The sequence below is a fragment of the Eleutherodactylus coqui genome, chromosome 3, assembly GCF_035609145.1.
Source record: "Eleutherodactylus coqui strain aEleCoq1 chromosome 3, aEleCoq1.hap1, whole genome shotgun sequence".
Taxonomy (NCBI): domain Eukaryota; kingdom Metazoa; phylum Chordata; class Amphibia; order Anura; family Eleutherodactylidae; genus Eleutherodactylus; species Eleutherodactylus coqui.
This window is the reverse complement of record NC_089839.1, coordinates 124263478-124282879: the sequence shown is the minus strand read 5'-3', so window position 1 is coordinate 124282879 and position 19402 is coordinate 124263478. Positions and strand designations below refer to the sequence as shown.

General features: G+C 48.1%; 1 protein-coding gene across 2 annotated transcripts in view; it reads left to right on the top strand.

Annotated features, from left to right (window-relative positions):
- The window catches only part of CNST (consortin, connexin sorting protein), a 420527-nt gene that overhangs the window by 234645 nt on the left and 166480 nt on the right, over positions 1 to 19402 (top strand). The gene's annotated exons all lie outside the window — the stretch shown is intronic.

The window sequence follows — 19402 nt, the reverse complement described above, 5'->3', positions numbered from 1 at the left end:
CAGACGGCACACACAGCTGTGCTGCAAGGGAGGGACAGACGGCACACACAGCTGTGCTGCAAGGGAGGGACAGACGGCACACACAGCTGTGCTGCAAGGGAGGGACAGACGGCACACACAGCTGTGCTGCAAGGGAGGGACAGATGGCACACACAGCTGTGCTACATACGTTTGTCATCTGCCTCTGCTGCTTTTGGATCTGTGGTAAGATCTCTGTCATGTAATAAGGGGGGGAGCAAAGTGCCAGTGAATGATCACATGACGGTGACATCATCAAAGGGGCGGAACTAAGAGCAGATGAAGGTTGACATGACAGTAACATCATCACAGGTCCTGTCGGCACACGGCTGCTGTCCATCTCTGCAGTCTTTTTTTAATGAAGTGAAGTAGCACCTGTGATACTGTCACTGTAATGTAATCAGGGGCGGAGCCGGTAAATGATTACACAACGTTGACATCATTACAGGTGCTGTCAACACACGGCTGCTGTCATGCTCTACATATTTTATGCATTAGGATCTGTGATGACATCACCGTTATGTGATCAGGGGCGGAGCATGTAACTTATAGCACACACAGACTCGCGGACAAGTGGTCGTTAGCACTTTGATTCCTCTAGATCTAAAGATTATGGAAGAGATTTATTAAGACCAGTGATTCGTATGCTTGTCTTAATGTTACTCCGCTGTTGTATGATGCACGCAATACATGAAAAGGCATGCACCTTTTCTTGCATTGGGTACATCTCAGTTGTAACGTGGGCCTACAAAGAGATCCTAGCTGGCATAGATTTCTGCTATATTTTACGCCAGTTTCTGACATAAATTATACATAAATTTGTCAGGGTGGCCATGTCCCCTCCTGACAAGCCATGCCTCCTTTCTGGGAAAGTGGCACTGAGCACTCCAAGTCACACAATTTTTACGACTCTTGCATCTAAAAGTGATTAATCTTCCACTGTGTACTTACAGATGTGACAAACTTTACCTTGATTGTGAGAACTTTCTGCACTATGCTATCTTATTTTAACCCATTAAAAAACTATTGCTTTTCTATCTTGAACAGGTTTTCCAGGCAGTGATGGGATACATCGGGGTCGGAGCAGAAGCCGCTTCTCTGCCCCCTTGGCCCATAATTGCAGGTGCAGCTTCCATTGATTTCAATGAGAGCTGTCTCAGGTACTACACAGTGGATGGAGCAACAGCTTCCACTTTGATCCTGACTGTATCCCAGCACTGACAGCTGGCGCCGCCTGGAAAACCCTTTTGAAAAAAGGGTGAACCACCCTGATGGCACTGCACACTGTGGTAACACGTTCATGTCACGTTAAACCCATCTGTACGTTGAAACAGACTGTTGTGATCACATAATGGGTAAAGCCCAGACTTGTCACAGCAATAAAAGATGAAGGTGCCAAAATTTTAGGGTGTTTGATGCCTCTTCACATCACATTTTGCACTACATTTAGCATTTACGTCATCAATATTCCTGATGTACACTCTAAGCATCGATAGTCAGAGGCGGCAAGAGTTATTTTGGACACAGTTTGAGTGTTATATGTCAGTATACCGTAAAGGAAGGGTTGGATGGTATACTAGACTAAGCTGTTCTATCCCCTGGTGTCCATTAAAAAAATAAACATATATATTCTACTAAATTATGATCTGTGAGAGATGCCACAGTAGTTTGGGCACTCCTGTGCTGCAACTGTCCAAATGTGGTTCTTGGCCATGTATGGGCAGTTACATCATTGAGGCTTCTATAGGCAGAGCAGAGATGTGTGCTCATAGGGAGAGACAACTGGGGACATCAGAGGAGGGGTAGAAGCATGGGTCAGTGAGGAGGGGATTTGTGAACTTGAGCCCACAGCTTCCTTGTTGCTCTTCTTTCTGCTGCCACAGAACCTCCAACATGAAGAGCTTTGTCTCTGTCAAGTGTTTGAGTTTTGTTGGCTGTCTTCATTTGGTATCGGTCATTGCATGCTTGTGTCAAGGGAGGGGGACTGATCTGTATTGAGCTTTATATCCCACTGTATGCCTATAGAGTAGGATACATTGCAGCCTTTCATCGAACGTATGTGTAGAGGGTTGTTCCAACATATACCTCCAACAGAAGGCTCCAAAGATGGAGTGAGCTCAGTCTTGGTAAACCCTTCAATGACTAGATTGCCAAGAATAGTTCCACATGTGATGCTGAGAGTATTAAAATTGGATATATGAATATGAAGCTGTGTTCACCCTTGGAATTTAGTTGCGATTTCTTCTGCAATTAAAAAATGCATTAAAAAAAATTAGCATGCAGTATTTAACAATAAGTATGGGTTTCAAAAAATGCATACATTTTGATGTGGTTGTTAATTGCAGAAGAACCACAGTTGGAGACAAAAAAACCCACATGTAAACGTAGCCTTATAAGTGTTAAATTAAAAAAAAAAGTCAGGGAAACAATAGTAATACCGTAATATGAGACTCCTCTCTGCCTATAGGCTTGAGCTACACTCAGTTTCCAGTGCCACTGATTGAGTTGTATGCAATTTTAAAACACTCCCCAGAGGAAGTTGTCTTTTTGCTGCAAAACTCAGCATGCAGTTCCATCTCAGGCAGATATGTAAATGATTAGCATTGTGGTGTGATTAGATTAACGGTTTTGCCACTTAAGCCCTTAAAAGTTGTTTCCCACTTTCCTCTTAGACTATAAAAGGCTCTCAGTTTTTTTTTTGTGTAGTGACCTCTCTTTTTCGTTTGTGAGGAACTTGTTGACCACTAGACGACTCTACAACGCAGAGAAGAGATTTCACCCCGTCACCAGAGTCTGAGAGTCAATCACAGAAAATGGCCGTTACTTACTAGTGAGGAGTGCATATAGATGCATCCTCTCACCATGCAGGTAGCTGACTACCAAATGGAGGAGCGAATAACACCTGTGCAGGACACCGATAAGACAACCACCCACACTGCCTCTTGATAATGAGGGGGGTGGCTGCTTGGCGTACACTCCCACACATAGTGGATACAGTGTGCCAGACCATTCTGATATGTGTAGTTCACCATGCAGACCAGATATATCATGGCGTCATTAATAGGTTGCTGGTCTGCATGGTGAACTACATATATCCGAATGGTCTGGCACCCTGTATCCACTATGTGTGGGAGTGTACGCCAAGCAGCCACCCCCCTCATTATCAAGAGGCAGTGTGAGTGGTTGTCTTATCGGTGTCCTGCACAGGTGTTATTCGCTCCTCCATTTGGTAGAACCGCTACCTGCATGGTGAGAGGATGCATCTATATGCACTCCTCGCTAGTAAGTAACGGCCATTTTCTGTGATTGTTTTTAATTTTTTATTTCCCCTTCTGTGATGCAGAGTCTGAGAGTCGGTGCATTACTGGTATGTGAGAAGCTGGATGGTCAAATCGACGAATTCTCTCCACCTGGATCCTTCTGACTAGACTTTTAGGAGGTGTTGGGACCAGTGGATGCGTGAGGGCAGACAAGGCGACCGGGTTGGGGACTTCCCTGGCAAACCACCAAGATCGTCTGATCGTCCAACAAGAATTAGCAGCTATAACTGTTCCATTGTCTGCTATCCAGAGACAGGTGACGCCATTGTTACACCCCTGGGTCTATTAGAACCATTTGTAGGTGCTTGACTGAAGGACATTTGGTCTTACGGTGCCCAATGCGTGTATGGCCTTTGACATCCACCCATTGTCGCCGCCGTTTGCAGTGGTGTCAAAAATGATGAAGCTGGGCTACTACAGAGTGGAACGGAGTTGTCTTCAGCGAACAACACGATGACAGCTGTGTTCATGCCTGCAGACCTAGGGGTGAGCGACTCAGTCCTGCCTTTTTCTGTGAAGCATCACGCTGCCTCTCCTGCTGGTGTGATGGTGTTGGGGGCCTTCACATATGACAGTTTGTCACCCCTAGTAATGGTAACAATGACAGCTCAGCAATATGTTCAGGGCATCCTGCAGCCACAAATGTTCTTCTCAGGGCAGCTTCCAAAAGGCATTTTTCAGTAGGATAACGCTCGGTCCTAGAGTCTCTGTGCTCTCTGTATCACATCTTGTATCCAAGCTAGAGGCAGTACAACAGGGTACTAGAGCCTCCCTTCAAGGGGGTCAGTTTTCTGCCATAAAATCTCCTTTTGCTCTAATATTGTAATCACTTATGTCAACATTAAAAGCCCTTCACAGGTATAGACTAAAAGAATATAGTTTATTAGAAACTCTTAAAAACATATACGGGCTGACTAACAGTACTAACATACATTAACACAAAAAAGAGGAGAAGATATATTTCGGTGCAAGTTTGAATTATGCATCCAATGTCTCCAATGTAGATAATGGTCACAAAAGCATGGTCAGTATAAGTGGATAACTTTAGTGCATATACAGAGTTCCTGCACTGAATGACTGGTGACAGTCGTATGTAGAGGTCGCAGAGAACTACGGCTCTGAATGACTGGTGAAGTCACAGAGAAATACGGCTCAACACGTTTCTCCGCTCGCTTTAGAGCGGTTCATCAGGAGCCACAGATGTATATTTGACCAAAAAATCTTTAGTGGGATTAATAGCGTCACTCATTTAATTGACTAAGCTATCTTCCTCTTTTAGGATATATAATCAGTAGGATTAAATTGGCAAGAAAGTGGGTTGTCTGCGAAGATGTCGCCAACAGGTGTATATATATATATATACCAGACACCGTTAGACAAAAAGCCAGCAGGGTACGATGGTATAGTGGCTACGTTGGTAAAGAAGGAAGGAGGACTCGGATAAAGAACTTATGCACTGACAGTAGTCACAAGTCAGATGCGTGTTTAGATATGTCAGCTATAAGGATCCTGTATTTAGCGCTGTATACCTATCCTCCTACAAGTGTTGCAATGTTAGCAGCACTAATGTAGAATTTCTAGTCATATGCACTGACATTAATAGAAAGTCAGGTGCATGTTCAGATAGGTCAGCTAAAGAGGATCCTGTATTTAAAGCTGCATACCTATCCTCCTAAAAGTGTTGCAATGTCAGCAACACTAATGTAGAAATGCTAGACTCCTATCAAAAGTTCAGACAACCAATCTAATATTCAAGCAGGCAGCCAAAAATAGGCTTCAACAAATTTTTCTGCTCAAACAATAGGTCCCCAAGATAAGGCTACCTAGTGTGCCAAACATAGAGTAAAATAACAAGCAGATAAAGCCTGTGGCCCTGATGGTGAGCCACAGGTAAATGCATTTACCTGTGGCTCACCATCAGGGCCACAGGCTTTATCTGCTTGTTATTTTACTCTATGTTTGGCACACAGTTTCTAATAAACTATATTCTTTTAGTCTATACCTGTGAAGGGCTTTTAAGAAAAATTTACATATAGACTTCCCGTCTCTGTGATAAGCTTATGTCAACATTACAATCACACAGAGAAAGTTAAATTCAATTCTGACAACTCCTAGGTGTTTTTTTTTTTTTTTTTATAAACTCTTTTTTATTGAAGTTTTTCATATGTTTAAACAGCATATTTTTTTGTTTTTTTTTGACAGTGCATTTAATATATTAGGGAGGCTTTACATCTGTGTTGGAGCCTCTGGCTGGAGGTTCTGTTGCAGATCCAGCTGAAAATACCAAAAGAAAAAAGCGCTGTATGCAGTGGTTTTACCTCCAGGCAGCTGGGCAGAAAGTCAGTGGGGTCTGCCTGGTGCTGTTCAGTTATTTACTTTGCTGCAGGGGTCGACATGCAAGTACTGCTGATATCTAGGAACTATTGAATTTTATCGTGATTGTTCCCAGTCTTACACATGTCTGGAACACTGGCTGTGCAGATGTTGTGCCTTGTAGGTAGGCACCTTTGCATTATGATCTGGGAACTGGGAAGAAGGAGAAAGCCAGAGAACCTTGGGATTAGTTGTTCTAAAAATGACAGCACAATGTACTACATGACCTCTTCCAAATACATCTCTATTCCTTGACCTTTTGGTACTATAACGGGTTGAGTATTTCACAGGAATTTTAGTGACCAAGTTACAACAAGTATTTAATTATAAAGGTTGTGGCGGCAAGCCCTTGCTAAACATCCCATCAGATTATGCTTATTTTCTCCTGATACTTTCGTGGACAGAGAAAATGATAGCTGCATTAGTCTCTTCCAGGCAAGCTATTTCCAGATGCCTGTTAATGTTGTTAATAGTTAGAAAAGATCTATAATGCATTTCAGAAAGTGGAAATTAAAGCGAATCTCCGCCTGGAGAAAAAAAGATGGCTGCGTCAGCTTCTCTCACTACCTTATGAGCAATGTGCAAGATGCCGCACCTGCTCTTGATCCCATAACCAGGAAGTGATGTACTATCGGAAATGCCCCCATACACATCAGACATTGTCATTTATTATATTCTCTGTCTTGGCAGGGCAAATGGACATGCTAAGAAAAGTTGTACTTGAAGGTGTCGGGATGCGGAGATCCTCTGTGGTTAACTTGCACTCAGTGATAAGTCTTAGGCCCTCTGTCCACGGGTGTGATTTTGCCAGCTGTAAATCGCCGGCGAATCACGCTGTCTGAAGCTTTCCATAGTGTTGCCATGGAAAGCGCCTGCCCCTGTCCACGACTGGAGAATCATTGCGATTCTCCGCTTGCGGCCGGCAATTCGCGGCATGCTGCGAATTTCCGCAATTCTCCGCTATCAGCCTAATCAGACAGATTTGGCTGACAGCAGAGAGCCATCTACGGCTTCTGCTCCCGGGCAGCGGAGGTCCGCCCCGGGATACCGCAACACCCGTAGAAAGGCAGCCTTAGTGGTTCCTGTCAAAAATGATCTGACACACAGTTTGTTGTGTTTTTAAAAGACTGTTTTATTTGAAACTAGCTTACCCGTCTCGCGTTGCTGCGAAAACAGACAGACATACATTCCTGTGTGTGTGTGTGTGTGTGTGTGTGTGTATATATATATATAACAACCAATCACAGCGCAGCTTTCATATTACCTCAGCGGTGTAATATATAACAACCAATCGCAGCGCAGCTTACATGTTACCTCAGCTTTATAATATATAACACCCAATCACAGCGCAGCTTTCATGTTACCTCAGCGGTATAAGAAATAGCAACCAATCATGACGCAACTTTCATGTTACCCCAGCAGTATAAGAAATAACAACCAATCACAGCACAGCTTTCATGTTACCTCAGCAGTATAAGAAATCCAACCAATCACAGCACAGCTTTCATGTTACCTCAGCAGTATAAGAAATGGCAACCAATCACAGCGCAGCTTTTATGTTCCTTCAGCGATATAAGAAACAGCAACCAATCACAGCGCAGTTTTCATGTTACCTCAGCAGTATAAGTAGCAACCAATCACAGCACAGCTTTCATGTTACCTCAGCAGTATAATATATAACAACAAATCACAGCGCAGCTTTCATGTTATCTCAGCAGTATAATATATAACCACCAATCACAGCGCAGCTTTCATGTTACCTCAGTATAATATATAACAACCAATCACAGCACAGCTTTCATGTTACTCCAGCAGTATAATATATGACAACCAATCACATCACAGCTTTCATGTTACCTCAGCAGTATAATATATAACCACCAATCACAGCGCAGCTTTCATGTTACCTCAGCAATATAATATATAACAACTAATCACAGCACAGCTTTCATGTTACCTCAGCGGTATAATATATAACAACCAATCACAGCGCGGCTTTCATGTTACCTCAGCGGTATAATATATAACAACAAATCACAGCGCGGCTTTCATGTTACCTCAGCGGTATAATATATAACAACAAATCACAGCGCGGCTTTCATGTTACCTCAGCAGTATAAGAAATAGCAACCAATCACAGCGCAGCTTTTATTCTGCCTCAGAAATATAAGAAATAGCAACCAATCACAGCGCAGCTTTTATTCTGCCTCAGAAATATAAGAAATAGTAACCAATCACAGCGCAGCAATCATTTTACCTCAGCGGTATAATATATAGCAACCAATCACAGCACAGCTTTCATGTAACCTTAGTAGTATAAGAAGTAGCAAACAATCACAGTGCAGCTTTCATGTTACCTCAGCAGTATAATATTTATCAACCAATCAAAGCACAGCTTTCATGTTCCCTCAGCAGTACAAGAAATAACCAATCACAGCGCAGCTTTCATGTTACCTCAGTATAATATACAGCAACCAATCACAGAACAGCTTTCATGTTACCTCAGCAGTGTAATACATAACAACCAATCACAGCACAGCTTTCATGTTCCCTCAGCATTACAAGACATAACAACCAATGACGGCGCAGCTTTCATGTTACCTTAACAGTATAATAAATAACCAATCACAGCGCAGCTTTCATGTTACCTTAACAGTATAAGAAATAACAACCAATCACAGCGCAGCTTTCATGTTACCCTAACAGTATAAGAAAGAACAACCAATCACAGCGCAGCTTTCATGTTACCTTAGCAGTATAAAAAAAATAGCAACCAATCACAGCTCAGCTTTCGTTATACCTTAGCCGTATAAGAAATAACAACCAATCACAGCGCAGCTTTCATGTTACCTCAGCACTATAGGAAATAACAAATCACAGCACGGCTTTCATTATACCTTTGTAGCTGCTAATATAGCACATACACTGAGCCACTGATGATTTTTGTAATTCCACGCAATATTTGGGAAAACCTTTTGAATCAATTCATTTTTGGTTGATGTCATCTTACTAAAGTTTGTGGGCAATGTGATACATTGTGTTGATCTGTCGATTGCCATCTTCCCATTCCCAATATCCAGTAATTGTTTAGCGAAACGTTTGGCGGATGCATCATTTTGTAGTTGAACACGCATCCCGTTGCTCGTCTGTTTCTGAAGCTCGGAATGCCTTTTTCTTTCGTGCTTGAGATGGAAATCGATTGGTCAATCTACGTCTGGGGGCATAACTGTTGACGATGCTCGCACACGCGCCGCCTATCATAGGATAGATGTACTATGCCAGAAACCTTTGCAGGAGTGTACTCAACAGCTTCCCAAATTTCATGGCGATTGGATCAATGGTGTAACGTAGTAACATAGTTTGTAAGGCCGAATGAAGACAATGTCCATCTAGTCCAGCCTGTCTATCCTCCTGTGTTGTTGATCCAGAGGAAGGCAAAAAACCCCAAGAGCAGAAGCCAATTAGCCCTTTTGGGGAAAAAATTCCTTCCCGACTCCCTAATGGCAATCAGACTGTTCCCTGGATCAACCCCTAATAGATCCTACCTGCCTGTATACCTGGATTAACAATTAACCTTAGATTTATAACCTATAATATCCTTCCTCTCCAGATAGACATCTAGTCCCCTTATAAACTCCTCTATGGATTTTGCCATCACTACGTCCTAAGGGAGAGAGTTCCACAGTCTAACTGCTCTTACCGTAAAGAACCCTTTTCTATGTTGGTGATGAAACCTGCTTTCCTGTAAACGTAGCGGATGCCCTCTTGTTACCGACGTAGTCCTGGGTGTAAACAGATCCTGGGAGAGATCCTTGTATTGTCCCCTCATGTATTTATACATAGTTATTTGGTAGCCACTTAACCTCCTTTTTTCTAGAGTAAATAATGTCAATTTGGATATCCTCTCTGGGTATTCCAGTCCCGTCATTCCATGTATTAGTTTAGTCGCTCTTCTTTGAACTCCCTCCAATACTGTAACATCTTTCCTGAGCACCGGTGACCAGAACTGTACACAGTATTCCATGTGGGGCCTGACTAGTGCCTTATATAATGGAAGGATAATGTTCTCGTCCTTCGCCCCTATACCTCTTTTTATGCATCCCAAGATTTTATTTGCCTTTGTAGCAGCTAACTGGCATTGGTTACTCCAGTTTAGTCTACAATCCACTAGTACCCCCAGGTCTTTTTCCATATCACTTTTCCCTAGCTGTACCCCATTAAGTGTATATAGGTAACATCCGTTTTTGCTGCCCATATGCATAACCTTACATTTGTCAACATTGAACTTCATTTGCCGTACACTGTCCTCCGTTGCGTTAATTATATTGTATAATTTTGTGTCATCTGCAAATATTGATATTTTGCTGTGCAGCCCCTCTATCAGGTCATTGATAAATATATTAAACAGATTGGGGCCTAATACTGAGCCCTGTGGCACTCCACTAGCGACTGTGGCCCAAACAGAGTATAAACTATTTATTACCATCCTCTGCTTTCTATCTCTGAGCCAATTCTTTACCCAATTACACATGTTTTCACCCAATCCGAGCTGTCTCATTTTCTATATAAGCCTATTATGTGGCACGGTGTCAAATGCTTTAGAGAAGTCCAGATATACAAGAACAATAGATTCTCCCAGGTCCAGCCTAGAACTTACTTCATCGTAGAAACTGATCAGATTTGTCTGACATGAGCGACCCTTCATGAATCCATGCTGGTGAGGAGTTATTCCCTTGTTCTCCTTGAGGTACTCGTCAATGGCGTCTCTCAGAATCCCCTCGAAAATTTTTCCCTTTACTGAAGTGAGACTTACTGGCCTGTAGTTACCAGGCTCACTTTTGGTCCCCTTTTTGTAAATTGGAACCACGTTGGCAGTGCGCCAATCCAATGGTACAACACCGGTCTTGATAATGTCTAAAAATATTAGATATAGTGGCCTAGCTATCTCATCATTTAGTTCCCTTAGTATCCTTGGGTGTATTCCATCTGGGCCTGGCGATTTGTCGATTTTAATGTTTTTTAATCAGTTCCGCACTTCCTCTTCCGTTAGGTATGACATATTTTGTGAGGGGTTAATTTTATTCCCCTGCATCTCGTGTGGCATTTCCTTTTCGGTTGTGAATACGCTTGAAAAGAAACTATTTAATAGATTTGGCTTCCCTCCATCATCTTCAATGATTTCCCCTGCATTATTTGTTAAAGGGCCAGTGCTCTACCTGCAAATCCTTTTGCTGTTAATATAGTTTAAAAATAGTTTCGGGTTGTTTTTGCTTTCTTTGGCCATCAGTCTTTCTGCCTCATCCTTGGCAATTTTGATCTTTTCTCTGCATATTTTGTTTGTTTCCCTGTACGATTTTAGTGCTTCTTCGCTGCCTTCTTGCTTTAGTAGTTTGAACGCTTTCTTTTTTTCGTTTATTGCCCCTCTTACCGTCTTGTCGAGCCACATTGGTTTCCTTTTACTTGAAGTTCTTTTATTTTTAAAGGGAATGAACTGCTCACATGAGGTGATTAGGGTCCTTTTGAACTTTTCCCATTTGTCCTCTGTACTGATATTTTTGAGGATGTTGTCCCAATTAATGTTACCGATAGTAGTTCTAAGCTGATCAAATTTTGCTTTACCAAAGTTTAGTTTGTTTGTCGCTCCCTGAAAAGGCTTCTTATTGAATGCCAGCTGGAAATTGATTATATTGTGATCACTGTTCCCCAAGTGCCCCTCAACCTGTACCCCCTTTATTCAATCCAGTTTGTTAGTTAGTACTAGGTCCAGAATGGCCCTCCCTCTTGTTGGTTCCTGCACAAGTTGGTTCAGTTAATTATCTTTAATTACTCTCAAGAACTTATCACCCCCATGAGATTTGCAGGTCTTGTTTTCCCATATTATATCTGGATAATTAAAGTCCCCCATGATAATTACTTCATTGCGGTTTGAAACCTCTTCTATCTGCCTTAATAGTAAGTTTTCAGTTTCTTCTGCTACTTTTGGTGGTCTATAGAAGACCCCTATCAATATTTTATTATTTTTTTCCTCCCTTTATTTCTACCCACAGAGATTGCACCTGTTCCTCTCCTACTACCAAAATCCTCCCGTAGTCTCGGATTTAAGTACGATTTAACGTATAGACATACCCCTTCCCCTTTCTGGTTCCTTCGGTCTCTTCTAAGGAGATTGTACACCTGTAAATTCGCCGCCCAATCACACTTATCATCAAGCCATGTTTCTGTTATTCCGACTATATCATAATTTTCATCAGTCATTCTCGCTTCAAGCTCACCCACTTTACCGATCAGACTTCTTGCATTCGTGGTCATACAATATATATAATTTTTTTTGTTCTTTAGATTCATTTTGTTGCTATTCCTACTAATCGCTGATCTAACAGTTCTAACTGTACTAACCCCACCCCCTGCTCGACCCCCATTCCCCTTGCTTATACCCGGGTCGCTAGCTACACTGGCTACCCCACTATTTCTTATTTTGCCCTCCCCCCAGTCCCTAGTTTAAACACTCCTCCAGCCTTCGAGCCATCTTTTCCCCCAGCACAGCTGCACCCTCCCCATTAAGATGCAGCCCGTCCCTACGGTAGAGCCTGTAGCCGACAGCAAAGTCAGCCCAGTTCTCCAGGAACCCAAATCCCTCCTTCTTACACCAACTTCAAAGCCATTTGTTTACCTCCCTAAGATCCGGCTGCCTTTCTATTGTGGCTTTAGGTGCAGGTAGTATTTCCGAGAAAACTACCCTGGAGGTCCCCGCCCTGAGCTTGGACCCTAGGTCCCTGAAATCATTTTTGAGGGCCCTCCATCGACCTACAATTTGTTCATTAGTGCGAACGTGCACTATGACCGCTGGATCCTCACCATCCCCTCCCAGTAACCTGTCAATCCGATCCGCGATGTGTCAAACTCGAGCGCCAGGAAGACAACACACCGTTCGACGATCCCGGTCTTTATGGCAGATTGCCCTATCTGTCCCCCTAATATTGAGTCCCCCACCACTAGGACCTGTCTAGCCTGTCCTGCGCTCCCCGTCCCCGTCTTACTGGAGCAGTCACCCCCTTGGTGTTCAGAGGGCATGTCCTGCTGCAGCGGTGCTGGCTCTGTAATGGCATCCCCCTCATGTTCCAACTTTGCAAACTTGTTGGGTTGTGCCAGTTCAGGACTAGCCTCCCTGGTTCTCTTCCCTTTACCCCTCCTTCTTTCTGTCACCCAGCTTCTTGCCTGCTCCCCCTGTTCTTCCGTACTACCATCCGCCCCCGCCTCTACCCCAGCGAGCATTTGCTCAGTGAGCAGCAAACTGCTTTCCATGATGTCAATGGCTCTCAGTGTTGCCAGTTGCCCATTTAGATCCAGGATTTGGGTTTCTAACTGTGCGACGTGCACGCATCTTGCGCAACAGTATGCACCCTCGATCGGCTGATCAAGGACCGCATACATTGCACACCGGATGACATTGCCAGGCATGGAGCTCATCTTAATGGGGATCTACAATTTACTTGTGGAAGTAGTGAAGATGAACTTGCTCACACTCCGCTCACCCGCTGCCGCCTCTGCGCGCAACCGCTCACCCGCTGCCACCTCTGCGCGCAACCGCTCACCCGCTGCCGCCTCTGCGCGCAACCGCTCACCCGCTGCCGCCTCTGCGCGCAACCGCTCACCCGCTGCCGCCTCTGCGCGCAACCGCTCACCCGCTGCCGCCTCTGCGCGCAACCGCTCACCCGCTGCCGCCTCTGCGCGCAACCGCTGCCGCCTCTGCGCGCAACCGCTGCCGCCTCTGCGCGCAACCGCTGCCGCCTCTGCGCGCAACCGCTGCCGCCTCCGCGCAACCGCTGCCGCCTCTGCGCAACCGCTCACCCGCTGCCGCCTCTGCGCAACCGCTCACCCGCTGCCGCCTCTGCGCAACCGCTCACCCGCTGCCGCCTCTGCGCAACCGCTCACCCGCTGCCGCCTCTGCGCAACCGCTCACCCGCTGCCGCCTCTGCGCAACCGCTCACCCGCTGCCGCCTCTGCGCAACCGCTCACCCGCTGCCTCCTCTGCGCAACCGCTCATCCGCTGCCGCCTCTGCGCAACCGCTCACCCGCTGCCGCCTCTGCGCAACCGCTCACACCGCTGCCGCCTCTGCGCAACCGCTGCCTCGCTGACGCTCGCGCGCAACCGCCTCTGTGCAACCGCTCCCTCGCTGACGCTCGCGCGCAACCGCTCCCTCGCTGACGCCCGCGCGCAACCGCTCCCTCGCTGACGCCCGCGCGCAACCGCTCCCTCGCTGACGCCCGCGCGCAACCGCTCCCTCGCTGACGCCCGCGCGCAACCGCTCCCTCGCTGACGCCCGCGCGCAACCGCTCCCTCGCTGACGCCCGCGCGCAAGCGCTCCCTCGCTGACGCACATTCGCTGACGCCTCTGCGCAACCGCTCAGCGCTGCCGCTCACCCCACGCACTCGCTGACGCCTCTCCACAACCGCTTAGACAAAAATCCCCCCCTACAAACACTTAGACCCACAGACACACACACTTACACTAGGTACACAGAAGACACACACTTACACTAGGTACACAGAAGACACACACTTACACTAGGTACACAGAAGACACACACTTAGATTCACAGACACAGAAGATACTTATCAGCACCTGTTGCAGCTCCTCCGCAGTTCTGGTGACGTCACCTGCTCTCCCAGCGTTCCAGGACCTGCTGCTCCGCTCCGCTTCTGCAGTGGGCAATCCTTCTGCCGGCACCCCCTCGGACCCCCTCGGACCCCTGGTGGCCTCCCGGCGTCGGTATCAGCTCCTGCGCTGCTCCGGTGTCCCCCTCTGCCCCCCCCCCCCCGCTCGTGCCTCTGCTGCTGTCTGTCTGTCCTTCATGTAGTAATGCATAAAGGACAGACAGACATTCATATATATATATATATAAGATAACAGAACATGTTGCAAAGTCTCTAGTCTGCTGGAAAATGTCATCTTTATTTTTCATGCATTTACAGTTATCTAATCAAAGTTTCATAGGAAAACCAGCTAAAGGAGTGTAAAGGTCCCTTAACCCCTTCCCGCCACAGGATATAAATGTACGTCCTGGCTCCCTGAATACCTAACGCAACGGGACATACACTTACTAATAGCCAGTCTACCTCTGCAACAGCAGGGCTGCATCGGAACAGCGACTCCCGCCATTAACCCCTCTGTGATATCATCGGACTCTCGCAATGAAATCTTGGAGAGCCCGACGGGTTGCCATGGTAACAGAACAGGTACCGGTATCTTGCATTGTCAGTGCCTATGATCACTATAACAAGTGATAAGGCATTGCAGGAGAGAAGTCCTGCAATGCCTTATAGCAGTGGTGGCGAACCTATGGCACGCGTGCCAGAGGCGGCACGCAGAGCTGTCCCTGCTGGCACGCGCCCCATCGGCTGCTCACCACTTGTGAATACCAGCAGGGGCCGCGGCTCCCCTGCCGGCATTCACAAACGGCACTGCTAGCCGCGCTGATCCCGGCACACACTGACTTCAGCGTGCAGCTGGAATCCCTCTCCCCCCTGCCCCGACGTCTTCTACTACTTGGTTCCGCCGGGAGGGGGGAGGCTTCCAGCAGCGTGTGTGTCAGAGTGTGTTCCGGGAGCATATTAACACTTTCTTCCCCATTTCTGCAGCAATCAGCAATTCCCAGCAACCTGATTGGTTGTTTGGTTTGGCTGATTACCAAACAACCAATCAGGTTGCTGGGAATTACCTATTGAGGCAGAAGTGGGTAAGAAAAAGTTAATATGCATGCCGGACCATGCTGACCAGAAGAGGAGCATCAGCTTCCAGTAGAAGGGGGAGGAGGAGGGGGTAAGTATGTGGGTCTTGGGAAGGGCACTGTGGGGTGTCACTACTGCACTGGGGGGCTGCTGGGGGGGGTGTCACTATTGCACTGGGTGGCCGCTGGGGGGTGTCACTATTGCACTGGGGGGCTGCTGGGGGGGGGTGTCACTATTGCACTGGGGGGCCGCTGGGGGGGTGTCACTATTGCACTGGGGGGCGTGTCACTATTGCACTGGGGGGTGCTGGGGGGGTGTCACTATTGCACTGGGGGGCCGCTGGGGGGGTGTCACTATTGCACTGGGGGGCCGCTGGGGGGGTGTCACTATTGCACTGGGGGGCCGCTGGGGGGGGTGTCACTATTGCACTGGGGGGCCGCTGGGGGGGTGTCACTATTGCACTGGGGGGCCGCTGGGGGGGTATCACTATTGCACTGGGGGGCCGCTGGAGGGGTGTCACTATTGCACTGGGGGGCCGCTGGGGGGGGTATCACTATTGCACTGGGGGGCCGCTGGGGGGGGGGGGGTATCACTATTGCGCTGGGGGGGTGTCACTATTGCACTGGGGGGCCGCTGGGGGGGTGTCACTATCGCACTTGGGGGCCGCTGGGGGTGTGTGTCACTATCGCACTGGGGGGCCGCTGGGGGTGTGTGTCACTATTGCACTGGGGGGCCGCTGGGGGGGGTGTCACTATTGCACTGGGGGGCCGCTGGGGGGGGTGTCACTATTGCACTGGGGGGCCGCTGGGGGGGGGTGTCACTATTGCACTGGGGGGCCGCTGGGGGGGGTGTGTCACTATTGCACTGGGGGGCCGCTGGGGGGGGTGTGTCACTATTGCACTGGGGGGCCGCTGGGGGGGGGTGTCACTATTGCACTGGGGGGCCGCTGGGGGGGGGTGTCACTATTGCACTGGGGGGCCGCTGGGGGGGGGTGTCACTATTGCACTGGGGGGCCGCTGGGGGGGGGGGTGTCACTATTGCACTGGGGGGCCGCTGGGGGGGGGGTGTCACTATTGCACTGGGGGGCCGCTGGGGGGGGGTGTCACTATTGCACTGGGGGCCCGCTGGGGGGGGGTGTCACTATTGCACTGGGGGGCCGCTGGGGGGGGGGTGTCACTATTGCACTGGGGGGCTGCTGGGGGGGGGGTGTCACTATTGCACTGGGGGGGGTGTCACTATTGCACTGGGGGGCCGCTGGGGGGGGGGGTGTCACTATTGCACTGGGGGGGGGGGTGTCACTATTGCACTGGGGGGCCGCTGGGGGGGGGGGGTGTCGCTATTGCACTGGGGGGCCGCTGGGGGGGGGGGTGTCGCTATCGCACTGGGGGGCCGCTGGGGGGGGGGGTCGCTATCGCACTGGGGGGCCGCTGGGGGGGGTGTCGCTATCGCACTGGGGGGCCGCTGGGGGGGGTGTCGCTATCGCACTGGGGGGCCGCTGGGGGGGGGGTGTCGCTATTGCACTGGGGGGGGGGCGCTGGGGGGTGTCGCTACTGCACTGGGGGGGGCGCTGGGGGGTGTCGCTACTGCACTGGGGGGGGGGGCGCTGGGGGGTGTCGCTACTGCACTGGGGGGGGCCGCTGTGGGGTGTCGCTACTGCACTGGGGGGGGCCGCTGTGGGGTGTCGCTACTGCACTGGGGGGCCGCTGTGGGGTGTCGCTACTGCACTGGGGGGCCGCTGTGGGGTGTCGCTACTGCACTGGGGGGGCCGCTGTGGGGTGTCGCTACTGCACTGGGGGGGCCGCTGTGGGGTGTCGCTACTGCACTGGGGGGCCGCTGTGGGGTGTCACTACTGCACTGGGGGGCCGCTGTGGGGTGTCACTACTGCACTGGGGGGCCGCTGTGGGGTGTCACTACTGCACTGGGGGGCCGCTGAGGTCTGTCATTGTTGCACTGGGGGGCCGCTGAGGTCTGTCATTGTTGCACTGGGGGGCTGCTGGGGGGGTCCCTAATGCACTGGGGGCTGCTGGGGGGTGTCCCTAATGCACTGGGGGCCGCTGGGGGGTCACTATCATCGCTGTGGGGTGGGGGACACTATTACCGCTGGGGCCGCTGCGGGGTGGGGGTCACTATCACCGCTGGGGCCGCTGTGGGGTGGGGGTCACTATTAACCCTGGGGCTGCTGGGGAGTGTCACTATTACTGCTGGGGGGTGGGGGTCACTATTACCGCTGGGGCTGCTGTGTGGTCGGGGTCACTATTATCGCTGTGGGGGGTCACTATTACCGCTGGGGCCGCTGTGATGCGGGGGTCACTATTACTGCTGGGGGTGGGGTCACTATTACCGCTGGGGTATGTTTACATGTGGCGGAAATGGGCAGGGCTGTTTCAAAATAGGGTGCAGATTTTGACTACTTTTTGGATGCGGAAATGCTGCAGAATTTTCCACAGAAATTTCCGCTGAGGACGTTCTGCAGCATTTCCGCATCTAAAAGCAGTCAAAATCTGCATGCTGTCAATTTTGAAGCGGCCGGTCCTTTTTAGAAGGACGGGGGAAAAATCATACGCCGTGATAAGCCCCGCCCCCGACGTGTTGGCTCTTTGTGATAAATAAGTGGGTTTTAGGTTGCGGTTGGGGCACTCGATCTCTAAAGGTTCGCCATCACTGACTTATAGCGATCATAGATGCTATTGTACAAGCCCCCTTCAGGGACATAAAAGTGTTTAAAAGAAAAGAAAAAAAAACACCTTTTTTTGTGCTTTTTCCAATTATGGGCATAAAAAAAGTTGTTAAATTAAAATCCCACATATTTGGTATAGTTGTATCCGTAACGACGCATACAATAATTCGAACACGTTTTTATCCTGCACTGCAAAAAGCCTAAAGAAAACCCTAATACAGAGGCAAAATGCTTATTTTTTTCGTTTTGCCTCCCAAAAAGCGAAATAAAAGTGATCAAAAAGCTGTATTTATTCAAAATGGTACTAATAAAAACTACAGCTCGTCTCGCAAAAGTATAAGCCCTCACAGAGCTCCGTCAATGGAAAAATAAAAGTTACGGAACTTTGAATGCAGCGATTTAAAAAAAAAAAAATTTAAATATAAAAAAGGGGTTTTATTGCAGGAAAATGGAAAAGCCTAGGAAAAAAAAAGAATTTTGGTGTAGTTGTAATTGTATCGATCGGCCGAAAAAATGTATTGTGTAATTCATGCTGCATTATTAACACTTAAAAAAAAAACCTCAAAAATCTATGGGAGAATTGATGTGTTTTCTCTCTGCTATCATAAAAAATGTAAAGTTTTACAATATAGTCTTATGTACCCAAAAATGGCACCAATAAAAATTACAGTTTGCCACACAAATATGGCCTTATATGGGCGTGTCAGTGGAAAAATAAAAGTTATGGCTTTTGAAAAATGGAGATAAAAATCCGCCAAAAATTGTTACGTCCTTATGCCCAAAATAGGTCATGTCCTTTAACCTCTTAACGACCAAGGACGTACGGGTATGTCCTGGAGCGTTGGGGTATGTATGAAGAGGTATGTCAGCTAGCTTTTGTAAAAAAAAATAAAAAAAATATATACTCACCTCTCCAAATGGTACCCTAAAAATCCTCCCGTGTGTGTGTAATATACAGTGTGATATATATATACACTCACCTCTCCGCTGCTGTCGGGGACCAGTGGGTCTTACCGCGTGGCTGCCCGGCTCCCTTGGCTAGCTTGTGTAAAAAATAAAAAATATATATATACTCAGCTCTCCACCGGTGTCAGGGTCTTGCGGGTCTTGCTGCTTGTCATCCCGGCTCTGTTACGAAGATCTTTTAGCCGGAGGGAATTTAAAATCCCTGCCGTCTGAAAGCGATGTGTCTCATTGGCTGAGTGCTCAGCCAATCACAGGCAGCGCTTTCATTAAATGACAGCTGAGCGCTGCCTGTGATTAGTCACAGCGCTCAGCCAATCA